General features: G+C 39.8%; 1 long non-coding RNA gene across 1 annotated transcript in view; it reads left to right on the top strand.

Annotated features, from left to right (window-relative positions):
* The first annotated feature begins 1112 nt into the window (after positions 1-1112).
* The window catches only part of LOC129489686 (uncharacterized), a 185798-nt gene continuing 174217 nt past the window's right edge, over positions 1113-12693 (top strand). The window contains exon 1 of the long non-coding RNA XR_008660072.2: positions 1113-1206. This is a non-coding gene — a long non-coding RNA (uncharacterized lncRNA). The remainder of the gene's footprint in view (positions 1207-12693) is intronic.

Below are 12693 nucleotides of genomic sequence, written 5' to 3'. Positions count from 1 at the left end.
CAAATTAAATTATTAAACAGTATTAAAGGCAGGGTTCCCAGAGTAAATGATGCATCTTTGCCATTCATTTCGTTTGTCCCATTCAGTTAAATTCAACCAATAGGAAAACCCAGACTAAAACAATAATAGAAAATTACTGCAAATTAGTCAGCTGGACTTGAGAGGCACACTGTAAAAACATGTCTCATCTATTTTCCTTTGTGAGTCTAAACTACTTTTCCAATTACTTGGTGAGCCCTCTCCAGCTTTACAAGGACTGTTAAGAGAGAATCTAATTAGAGATCTCTTCACTGAAGTACCTAGAGGGTCATTTTGCCAGGAGCAAAAAAAAGTTCTGCTGCTCATGAGTCATGTTTGAGGAACAGTTAGGAAGTGGGCTGCCAAATGGAATGAAGATCTCCATGTTCTCCTCAAATAGTCTCAGCCTAGGGAGTAAAACACATGAGGACGCTTGGTACATACGTAGGGTGGAAGTCCAGCAAATCAGAAGTGTTAGAATCTAGTACTTCAAAAAATTTTTCACATTTGAAAGTTTTTCCCTTTCCCTCCCCAATGATTCTAGTTGGAAATTAAATCCAATTCTTTTTTTTTTTTTTTTTTTTGAGACAGGGTCTTGCTCCATTGCCCAGACTGCAGTGTGGTGGCTTGACCACAGCTCACTGCAACCTCCACCTCCCAGGCTCAAGGGATCCTCCCACCTCAGCCTCCTGAGTAGCTGAGACTACAGGTGCACACCATACCTGGCTAATTTTTGTATTTTTGGTGGAGACAGGGTTTTACCATGTCCAACTCCTGAGCTCAAGCGATCCTCCCATTTCAGCCTTCCAAATCCAACTCTAAAACAGGTACTGAGCACCTACTGTGCAAAGCACATCATGGTGGATACAAAGTAGCAGAAGCCTACTCTGATTTTAAGGAGTGTTAGAAACAAAATGCTTGTTCCTCTGTGTGGCGAAGAAATAGCACTCGAACATAAATTTAATTTTCTCAGCAAGGCAAGTTTTACTTCTGGAGAAGGGTGCAACTCGTGGATGCAGTAGTGGGAAGTGCGCACTTGGACGAGGGAGGGGAGGGGGTTGTTGTTCCTGACGCAGGTAGCCGCTACTGCTGCGTCGTTCCAGTATCGGCTAGGGTTGGAGTGCACAGCCTAAGCTAATTCCGACTGGCTATTTTAAAGAGAGCAGGGGTATGACCTGGAGTGGCAGGGTGAGTAGTTTGGCGGGAGGGGTGGTTACAGAACGGGTAACTCAGGATGATTCAGGTCAGAGCAAGTGACCAGGGGAACAGATGTGAACTACTGATTAGAACTGGCGGGAAAGTTATTTACTGAAACTAGAGGCAAGGGGGTGAAGAGAACCAGAAAGTTAAACCTTAAAACGGAGAATCAAAGAATAAAACTTAAAGTATAAAAAAAAAAAAAGAGAGAGAGCTGAACATAGTGACATACTGATTCTTTGAAAAGAAACTTGGAGTTCACTATATCTAACAGGAGCATGCAGTCAAATGAAGGAGTGTTTCTTTAAAGGAATGCAGAGGACAGTGACTAATCATTGACCAGTAGGACGCACCTAAAATTCCTTGCAATATTCTCCCTAAATATCTGAGTGTTCCAGTCACATTCATCGTCTTCCATCGTACATGTCCCGCTGACACACACAGATTTGCACCCTGGAAACTTGACTTGCCTTCTCTTCTGGGGGACAGACTAAGCCTGTCTTGCTTTCCACCATACCTCCAGTATTTAGTAGAGGCATTCAATACACATTTGATAATTAAATGAATGAAATCGTTTATAAGCCATGCAGATTTGATTTTGAAAACCACTTTCAAGTGTATAATTCAATGGTATTAAGTACATTTACAATGTTGTGCAAACATCACTACTATCCGTTTCTGGAACTTTTTCATCATCACAAAAAAAACTTTGTACCCAAAGCAAAAAGTCCGTATTTCCCCCATCCCCAGGCCCCTGTTCACCTCTATGCTATATTCTGTCTACCTAATTTGACTATTCTGGGTACCTAATGCAACTGGAATCATACAATATTTGTCCTTTTGTGCCTGGCTTCATCAGAGCTTCATTTCTTCTTATGGCTGCATAATATTCCATTGTGTATATATACCACATTTTGTGTATCAACTCATCCATCAGTAGACACTTGGGCTGCTTCCACCTTTGGCTTAATGTGAATGAAGCTGCTATGAACGTTGGTGTACTAGACTCTGCTTTCAATTCTTTTGGGTATATACCTAGAAGTGGAATTGTTGGATTATATGTTTAACTTTTTGAGGAACCACCAAACTGTTTTCCAAAGCGGCGGAATCATTTTACATGCCCCCCAGCAAGACAAGAGAGCTCCAGTTTCTCTATATCTATATCCCTACCAACACTTGTTATTTTCTTTTCTATTCTTTTGGATTATAGTCATCCTAATGAGCGTGAAGTACTATTTTGTTATGATTTTGATTTGCAGTTCCCTAATGCAAAGGTGTTACAATGTTAAGTATCTTTTCATGGTTCTTATTATTCTTTAGAGAAATACCTATTCAACAGATTTGATCTTTTAATGATAGTTATAGTTTTACTTGTTTCTAAGGAGTAAAATCTTGGGCAAGTCAGGTGAAACTTTGGTTATCTCTGTGTTGCCTGTGGGGGAATGTTCTGGGTAAGATGAAAGTCTGTTCCACTGTAGAAACATCTGTTGTTTTTGCCTATATTGCACCCATTGCCCCTTCTAGTAACATACTCTGATTTGGCTTTTGCTTTGAGGAATATTTCTTTCATTGTATATCATCTTGGTTGCCCTGTCAATCAAGATAACAACCCTCTCAGCCCAATAAATAGTCATGTGGTCAAGGCTAGGTCAATCCGATATTCTCCCTGGAATTTAGACTCTGTACTGAACAACCCAAAGGATTTGTCTGAAGTTGATTCATCCTGATTTACTGGTTTTCTATTGCTACTGTAACAACTTACTACAAACTTGGTGGCTTACAAAAACATGACAATAAATATTGCCTTATATTAATAATTCTGAAGGTCAGACTTTGGACAGGAGTTTCACAGAGCTAATATTGAGATGTTGGCAGGGCTGTGAGGAGAAGCTGTTTCCTTGTCTTTTCCAGCTTCTAAAGGCCTCCTACTTTCCTTGGCCCCTTTCTGAAATCTTTTCATAGTGCCCCTCTCTGATGCTGCTCCCATCATCACCTTTCCTCTGACTCTGCTTGCCTGCTCCCGTTTCCACTTTTAAAGACTCTTGTGATAAAATTGAGCCCACCTGGGAATCCACGCTACTCTCTCTGCTTTAAGATCAGATGAGTAGCAATCTTGATTCCATCTGCAACCTTAATCACTCTTTGTTATGTAATATGAAGTATTCACAGGTCCTAGGGAATAGGATGTAAGCATCTTTGAGGAGGGCCATTGTTTTGCCTTGAAAAGTCTGTTACTAGCTCCTTCCCATACCTCAGGAGTGCCCTGGTTGTCATCCTGAGGACTGGTTTTTGGAATTCTTTTCTGATTCTGTAAACTACTTTGCATTTTTTCCAATAAACTTACTCTTTTTTGCTTAATTTAGCTAGAATTTACTCCTTTTGCTTTTGAAAAAAGAACCCAAATTGATATACACGCTTGTTAGTCTCTCTGGCTGATAAATAAGGCAGCTAATAAAAGAGCCGATTTCAGCCTTATTCTCCCTCTGTACTTGCTTCCTTTCTGATAGAGGATTCCAGTAAGACAAGGCAGTGCAGAAACTTGTGGCTTAGAATCGTGTACCCTTTAGCAAAAAGATCCAAGGGAGATATTTAGAAATGAGGCTTTCTACATTAAGTTGATGAAGAAGGCTGCAGCTCACTGCACCTCTCTTATAAGTAACAATGAACAGTTCTTGATGCTGTTTGTTCACGCAGGAAGGAAGCACTGCGTAAGAAATATTCAAAACCAAGAGCAGAATATACAAGAAAGTAGGAGTTTCTGTTTGTGTATCTACTGTGTAAAAAAAGACATAAACCATAAAAATTGAGTCCTACAAACTAGTATTGTCTTGAATCTTACCTGTTTTTACTCTTATCTGCTTATTTGTGGGACTAATGTAGCCATTTAGTTTTTTAAAGAAAATAATGTTAACATAATTTATCATTTTTCATCCCTTCAATTTTATCCTACCTATGTGTATATATTTAAATGTGATTCTTACAGTGAGCACATAGTTGCATTTTGCTTTTTAGAAATCTAATCTGACAATTTCTGCCTTTTAATTGGAATATTTAGACCATTTATTTATACTTAATGTGAATGTTGATATGAATACGTTTAAGTCTCTCTTGCTGTTTGTTTTCTATTTCTGATGGGAAATCATCTATCTTCCATCTCTTTTTCCTCTCTATGTAATGTGTTACTTTGAAGATTTTCTCTTTGTCAGTTTTTTATTATTTATTTATTCATTTTTTTTTTGAGACAGAGTTTTGCTCTTACTGCCTAGGCTGGAGTGCAGTGGTGTGATCTTGGCTCACTGCAACCTCCGCCTCCCCGGTTCAAGTGATTCTCCTGTCTCAGCCTCCCGAGTAGCTGGGATTACAAGTGTGTGCCACTATGCCTGGCTAATTTTGTGTTATTAGTAGAGATGGAGTTTCACCATGTTGGTCAGGCTGGTCTTGAACTCCTGACCTTAGGTGATCCACCCTCCTCGGCCTCCCAAAGTGCTGGGATTACAGGCATGAGCCACTGCATCTGGCCTCTTTATCAGTGGTTTAGACTGATAGTTTATAAATAGTTTTGACTGGATGTTGTTTTCTTCATGTTTCCTCTGCTTGGGATTTGTTGAGATATTAGACGTGTTGGTTTATAGTTTTTATCAAATTTGGCAAAATGTTTGGCAGTTATTATTTTTTATTTTGAAAAAAATTTATTTTTTAGAGCAGTTTTAGGTTTACGGTAAAACCGAGAGGAAGGTATGGAGATTTCCCACATACCTCCTGCCTAAACACATGCATAGCCTCCCCCATTATCAACATCCCTCACCAGAGTGGTACATCTGTTACAATTGATGAACCTACATTGACACATAATTGTTACCCAAAGTCTGTAGTTTACATGAGGGTTCACTCTTGCTGTTTTATATTCTACGGGTTTGGACAAATGTATAATGACATGTGTCCACCATTACAGTACCATACCCAGTATTTTCACTGCCCTAAATCTTCTCTGTGCACTGCCTATTCATTCCTCCCTCACCCCCTACTTCTGGAAACCATGGATCTTTTCACTGTTCTATAGTTTTAACTTTTGCAGAATTTCATCTACTTGGAAACAGACAGTATGTAGCCTTTCTAGTTTAACTTTTTTTCGTTTAGTAATGTGCATTTAAGGTTTCTCCATGTCTTTTCATGGCTTGATAGCTCATTTCTTTTTAGTGCTGAATAATATTTTATTGCCTGGATGTACCATAGTTTATCCATTCACCTGCTGAAGGGCATCTTAATTACTTCCAAGTTTTGGCAATTATGAATAAAGCTGATAAAAACATCCATGTGCAAGTTTTTGTGTGGATATGTGTTCAGTTCCTTTCGGTAAGTACTAAAGAGTGCAATTGCTGTATTGTATTGTAAGAGTATTTTTAGTTTTGTAAGAAACTGCTAAAATGTTTTTCCCAAGTGGTTGTACCATTTTTCATTCCCACAAGAAATGAAGGAGAGTTCCTATTGCTCCATATCCTCATCTGTCTTTTGTGGTGTCAGTGTTCTGGATTTTGGCCATTCTAACAGATATGTGGTGGTATCTTATTGTTGTTTTAATATGCATTTGTCTGATGATATATATTGTGCTGTATCTTTTCATATGCTTATTTTCCATCTGCGTATCTTTTATGGTGGTGTGTCCGTTAACGTCTTTCAACCATTTTTAAATCATGTTGTTTTCTTGTGGTTTTAAGATTTTGCATATTTAGGATAAAGGTCTTTAATCAGATATGTCCTTTGCAAATATTTTATTCTAGTCTATGACTGGTCTTTTTCACCTCTTCATGTTGTCTTTCACTAAGTAGAAATTTTTAATTTTAGTGAAGTCTAATTTAATTTATCAGTTCTTTCTTTCACAGATTATGCATTTGGTGTTGTATGTGAAAGGTCATTGCCAAATTCAAGATTGTCTGGATTTTCTTCTATGTTATCTTCTAGGAGTTTTAAAGTTTTGCCTTTTACATTTAGGTCTGTGATCCATTTTGAGTTAATTTTTGTGAAGAGTGTAAGGCTTGTTTCTAGATTCATTTTTTTTTTTGCATGTAAATGTCCAGTTGTTTCAGCACCTTTTGTTGAAAAGATTATTTTTTCTTCATCGTATTGCCTTTGTTCTTTGTCAAAAACTGGTTGACTATATTTATATGGGTCTACTTCTGAGTTCTCTATTCTGTTCCATTCATCTACTTGTCTATTTTTTGCCACTATCACTGTTTGGATTCCTTTCATTTTATAGTAGTGTAGTATCAGTCCTGCAACTTTATTATTCTCATTTAATATTGTGTTGGCTATTCTGAGTCTTTGCCCCTTTATGTAAACTTTAGAATCAGTGTCTTAGAATCTACAGAATAACTTGCTGGAATTTTGACTAAGCTCACATTGAACTTATGTATCAATTTGGGAAGAGCTGACATCTTGACAATATTGAGTCTTTCTACCCATGAACATGGAATAGCTCCCGATTTATTTCATTCTTTTTTTTTAAACAAAGTTTTATGGTGTTTCTCATATAGAGTGTGTGTATATTTTGTTAGATTTATTTACTTTTTTCTTTTCTTTCTTTTTTGTTTTTGAGATGGAGTTTAGCTCTGTCACCCAGGCTGGAGTGCAGTGGCACAATCTTGGCTCACTGCAATCTCTGCCTCCTGGGTTCAAGCAATTCTCCTGCCTTGGCCTCCTGAGTAGCTGAGATTACAGGCACATGCCACCATGCCAAGCTAATTTTTGTGTTTTTAGTAAAATGGGGTTTCACCATGTTGGCCAGTGCTGGGATTACAATGTGAGCCACTGTGCCTGGCCGATATTTTGTAGATTTATTTTTAAGTATTTTATTTTTAAGGGGATGGTAATGTAAATGGTACTGAGCTTTTAATTTCAAATTCCACTTGTTCATGCAAGTATGTAGGAAAGTGATTAACTTTTGTATATTAACCATTGGTTAAAAAAAACTTCAGCCGGGTGCAGTGGCTCATGCCTGTAATCCCAGCACTTTGGGAGGCCGAGGCGGGCAGATCACGAGGTCAGGAGATCGAGACCATCCTGGCTAACATGGTGAAACCCCGTCTCTATTAAAAATACAAAAAAAAAATTAGCTGGGCGTGGTGGTGGGCGCCTGTAGTCCCAGCTACGTGGAAGGCTGAGGCAGGAGAATGGCGTGAACCCCAGGGGGCGGAGCCTGCAGTGAGCCGAGATCGCGCCACTGCACTCCAGCCTGGGTGAAAGAGCCAGACTCCTTCTCAAAAAAAAAAAAAAAAAAAAAACAAAAAAACTTCAGTCAAATTAAATTTAAAAGGGTTTATTTGAGCAAAGAACAATTTGTGAATCAGGCAGCCTCCTGAGCCAGAGTGGGCTCAGAGAATCCAGCACAGCCACGTGGTAGAAGATTTATTGATGAAAAAGGAAAATAATGTACATAAAATGGAAGTGAGGTACAGAAACAGCTAGATTGGTTACAGCTTGGCGTTTGCCTTATTTGGTCACAGTTTGAACAGCTGGCCACATTTGATTGGCCAAAACCTGGCAATTGGCACAAAAGTAGTCTATAGTCTGTTTACATCTCTACTTATTATAGTTCACGTACAGAGAAACCTTTAGGTTGAACTTAAAATATGTAAGGAGACAGCTTTAGGCTAAATTTGATTTAACACCGTGCATCCTGAAACCTTGCTATAATTGTGTCTTGGGTCTCGGTTTTAATAAATGAATTGTTTTGGATTTTCTACATAGATAATTATGTCATCTGCAAACAAAGTTTTATATTTTCCTTCCTTATCAGTATATCTTTTATTTTTTATTTAAAAATTAATTTAATTGACACATAATAATTATACGTATTTATGTGGTACCTAGTGGTTTCAATACTTGTCTCTAATCTGTATAGTGATCAGATCAGGGAAGTTACCGTATCCATCATCTCAAGCATTTACCATTTTTTTGTCTTGGGAAAATGCAATATCCTCCTTTTAGCTATTTAAAACTATAAATTATTGTTAACTATAGTCATTCTATGGTGCTTTGGAACACTAGAACATATTTCTCCTATCTAGTCATAATTTTGTTTCCTTCAGCCAATCTCTTTCTATCATCCTCTCCCCATTTCCCTTCCAAGCCTCTACTATGCTCTTTTGTACTTTTTACGTCTATGAGAGCTGCTTTAAGCTTTCACATATGAGTGAGAACATTCAGTGTTTATGTTCCTGGCTTATGTCACTTAACATAATGGCCTCCAGTTTCATCTTTGTTACCACAAATGACAAGATTTCATTCCTTTTATGGCTGAATAGTTTTCCATTGTGTGTATATACTACATTTTCTTTATTCATTCATGTGTTGTTGGACACCTATGTTGATTCCATATCTTGGCTATTGTGAATACTGCTGCAATAAACACTGGAGTGCAGATCTCTTTTATACACTGTTTCTTTTCCTTTGGGTAAATGTCCAGTAGTGGGATTGGTGGATCCTATGGTGGTTCTATTTGTGGTTTTTTGAGAAACTGCTATACTGTTCTCCATAGTGGCTGTATTAGCTTGCATTCTCACCAATAGTGTCTGAGTTCCCTTTTCTCCACATCCTCACCAGCATTTGTTATTTTTTGTCTTTTTGATAGTTGGCATCCTAACTATGGTGAGATAATATCTCACTGTGGTCTTGTCTGTGTTTCCCTGATGATTAGTCATGTTGAACGTTTTTCACATATTTCTTGGCCACTTGTATGTCTTCTTTTAAGAAATATCTGTTCCAGATCAATAACAAGCTCTGAAACTGAATCAGTAATAAATAGCCTACCAACAAAAAAAGCACAGGACCAGACAGATTCACAGCCAAATTCTACCAGATGTACAAAGAAAAGCTGGTACCATTTCTACTGACACTATTCCAAAAATTGAGGAGGAGGGACTCCTCCTTAACTCATTCTATGAGGCCAGCATCATCCTGATACTAAAACCTGGTAGAGACACAACAACAAAAAAGAAAACTTTAGGCCAATATCCTTGATGAGCTTTAATGCAAAACTCCTCAACAAAATACTAGCAAACCGAATTCAGTGGCACATTAAAAAGCTAATCCACCATGATCAACTAGGCTTTACCCTGGGATACGAGGTTGGTTCAACCTATGCAAATCACAAATGCAATTCATCATATAACATAAACAGAACTAAAGACAAAAACCACATGATTATCTCAATAGATGCAAAAAAGGATTTTGATAAAATTCAACATCCTTTCATGTTAAAAACTCTCAACATACTAGGTACTGAAGGAACATATATCAAAATAATAAGAGCCATTTTTGACAAACCCACAGTTAACCTCATACTGAGTGGGCAAAAGCCGGAAGCATTCCTCTTGAAAACCAGCACAAGACAAGGATGCCCTCTTTCACCAATCCTATTTAGCATAGTATTGGAAGTCCTGGCCAGTGCAATCTGGAAAGATAAAGAAATCAAGCACATCCAAATAGGAAGAGAGGAAGTCAAACTATCCCTGACTGCAGACCACATGATTCTATATCTAGAAAATCCCACAGTCTCAAAGCTCCTTAAGCTGATAAACAATTTCAGCAAAGTTTCTGGATACAAAATCAACATACAAAAATTACCAACATTTCTATACACCAACAACAGTCAAGCTGAGAGCCAAATCAAGAAGGCAATCCCATTCACAATTGCCCCTAAAAGAATAAAATACCTAGGAATACAGGTAACTAGTGAGGTGAAAGATCTCTACAATGAGGATTACAAAACACTCTTCAAAAGAAATCAGAGAGGACACAAAACAAATAGAAAAACATTTCATGCTTATGGATAGGAAGAATTGATATCATTAAAATAGCCATATTGCCCAAAGCAATTTACAGATTCAATGCTGTTCTTATCAAGCTACCAATGACATTCTTCATGGAATTAGAAAAAACTATTTTAAAATTCATATGAAACCAAAAAAGAGTTCAAATAGCCAAGGCAATCCTAAGCAAAAAGAACAAAGCTGGAGGCATCATGCTACCGGGCTTCAAACTATACTACACGGCTACAATAACCAAAGCAGCACAGTACTGGTTCAAAAACAGTCACATAGACAGATTCAGGATCATCACGGCAGACAGGAGGCAGAAGTAGATTGCAGCTCTGTCTCAGATGGACAGAGCAGCGTGTGGAGGCTCACATCGTGAATTTTAGCTTCAGAAAAACTGCAGGAATAAACCAGTATAAACTGCTCCTGCAGGACCTGGGAGACACCCCAAATATTTTGAGTGCCCAATCTGTGGAAGTGGGAAAGGAAGATCGTTTGCCCCTGAACACAATCCCCCACTGGGGAAACTGAAGGTCTAGTTTTTAGGAGAAGTTTCCAACCTTACCTGGAGCTGAGTCAACTTAGAGAGCCAAGCAAAATACAGGGGTAGAGGAAGCAGCGGGAAAGGCCTTGGGAGCTTGCTGGGTCCCCAAGCAGGCCATTCTTGCCTGGCACCACAGGGAACCTCTGGGAGAGTGGCCACAGGCATGGGGAAAATGGCACAAGGAGAAGAAAGTCTCCAGCTGAACTTTGTAACAATTTGAACCGGGTGAGAAGCCTTCTGGCCAGAACTCAGGGGAGGGCATGAATCTGGTGTGCAGACACCATAGATGGGGGAAGAACTAAAGCTAAAGCCCTTTTCTTTCACAGCTGGGAAGCAGGTAGCCTGGGGCAAGTTCTCAGCCCTGCTTGCCCACTGCCTGGAAACAGACTCGGTGCTGTTGGAGGGGGCATGGTGGGAGTGAGACTGGGGCCCTGTGAATTGCATGAGAGCTGGGTGGAGGCCCTTGACTGCCAGCTTTACTCCACTTCCCTGACAACCTGCATGACTCAGCAGATGCAGCCATAATCTTCCTAAGTACACAACTCTATTGACCTGAGAACCTCATCCCCATCCCCCACAGTAGCCTCAGCAAGACCTGCCCAAGGAGAGTCTGCGCTCAGACATAACTAGCCCTGCCCCCACCTGATGGTCCTTCCCTACCCACCCTGGTAACTGAAGACAAAAGGCATATACTTTTGCGAGTTCTAGGGCCCTTCCCACCACCTGTTCCTCTCCATACTACCATAGCTGATGTTCTCTGGAAAGCGCCACCTCCTGGCAGGAGGCCTACCAGCACAAAAATAAAACATTAAACATCCAAAACTAAGAACCCTCACAGGGTCCATTTTACATCCCTGCCACCTCCACCGGAACAGGCGTTGGTATCCGTGGCTGAGAGACCCACAGATGGTTCACATCACAAGACTCTGTACAGACAACCCCTGGTACCAGGGCAGAGCCACGTAAACTTGCTGGGTGGCTAGATCCAGAAGAGAGACAACAATCACTGCAGCTCAGCTCTCAGGAAGCCACATCCGTAGGAAAAGCGGGAGAGTACTATATCAGGGGAACACCCCATGAGACAAAAGAATCTGAACAACAACCTTCAGCCCTAGACCTTCCCTCTGACAGAGGCTACCCAAATGAGAAGAAACCAGAGAACTAACTCTGGTAATATGACAAAATAAGGCTCTTTAACATCACCCCAAAATCACACTAGTTCACCAGCAATGGATCCAAACCAAGAAGAAATCCCTGATTTACCTGAAAAAGGATTCAGGAGGTAAACTGAAACATGTGCGAGTTTGCTCCAATCTTTGCCTCATGTAGGGATCAAGGACCACGGAAAAGATTATTAAAAAAAAAATATATATATATATATATATATATATAGTCCTTCCCCCTTCTGGGCAGGACAATTATTCCCACTCATTTCTAGGCCTTCAGGCAGTACTCGGGAGTAACCCCAGCCAATTGCCCTCAATTTCCAAAGAGCTAGTGGAAAACAGTCGCTGCAAGACTGTAAGAGAAAGAGAAGAAAAAAAAAAAATGAAAGCGACCCAGGTTCCTTAAGCAAACCGGTGGTGGCGGTCAGGCTTCTCCACAAGGAAACCCCTTAGTTTCACTGGCCATGGCCAGAAACCTGTAGTTGCTTCCATGTTTAGGCGCTACCCACCAAGGGCCCCAGGTTGGAAAGGAAAAGAGATTCCCCTGTATGGAGCAGAAAGGAAAAGGAGAAAGGAGAATAAATTCCAAATTTTGGGCTTACCTCTTCCTCCTGGCTGACTCGCCAAGGTATGTTAACGGTGGAGGGTATCTAGGTTCTTGGCATCTTGAAGAAAGAACTGGACAAAATGCACAAACACAGCAAGGAAGGAATAAAAAGATTTATTGAAAATGAAAGTATACTCCACAGTGTGGGAGCGGGCCGAGCATAGGGGCTAAAAGGCCCTGTTACAGAGTTTTTGTGAATTTAAATACCCTCTACTTGGGGTATGCCCTATGTAAATGAAGACAATGAAATAAAGTTACAAAGTTATTTACATGGTGTGTGCCCTATGGAGAGGATATTTCCTGTTGTAGCTGAAGTGTGAATTGGCCTTATGTTCCCTGCCTCCAGAC

Source organism: Symphalangus syndactylus, chromosome 1 (genome assembly GCF_028878055.3).
Source record: "Symphalangus syndactylus isolate Jambi chromosome 1, NHGRI_mSymSyn1-v2.1_pri, whole genome shotgun sequence".
NCBI classification, from domain to species: Eukaryota; Metazoa; Chordata; class Mammalia; order Primates; family Hylobatidae; genus Symphalangus; species Symphalangus syndactylus.
This window is presented reverse-complemented; position numbering and strand designations above follow the sequence as displayed.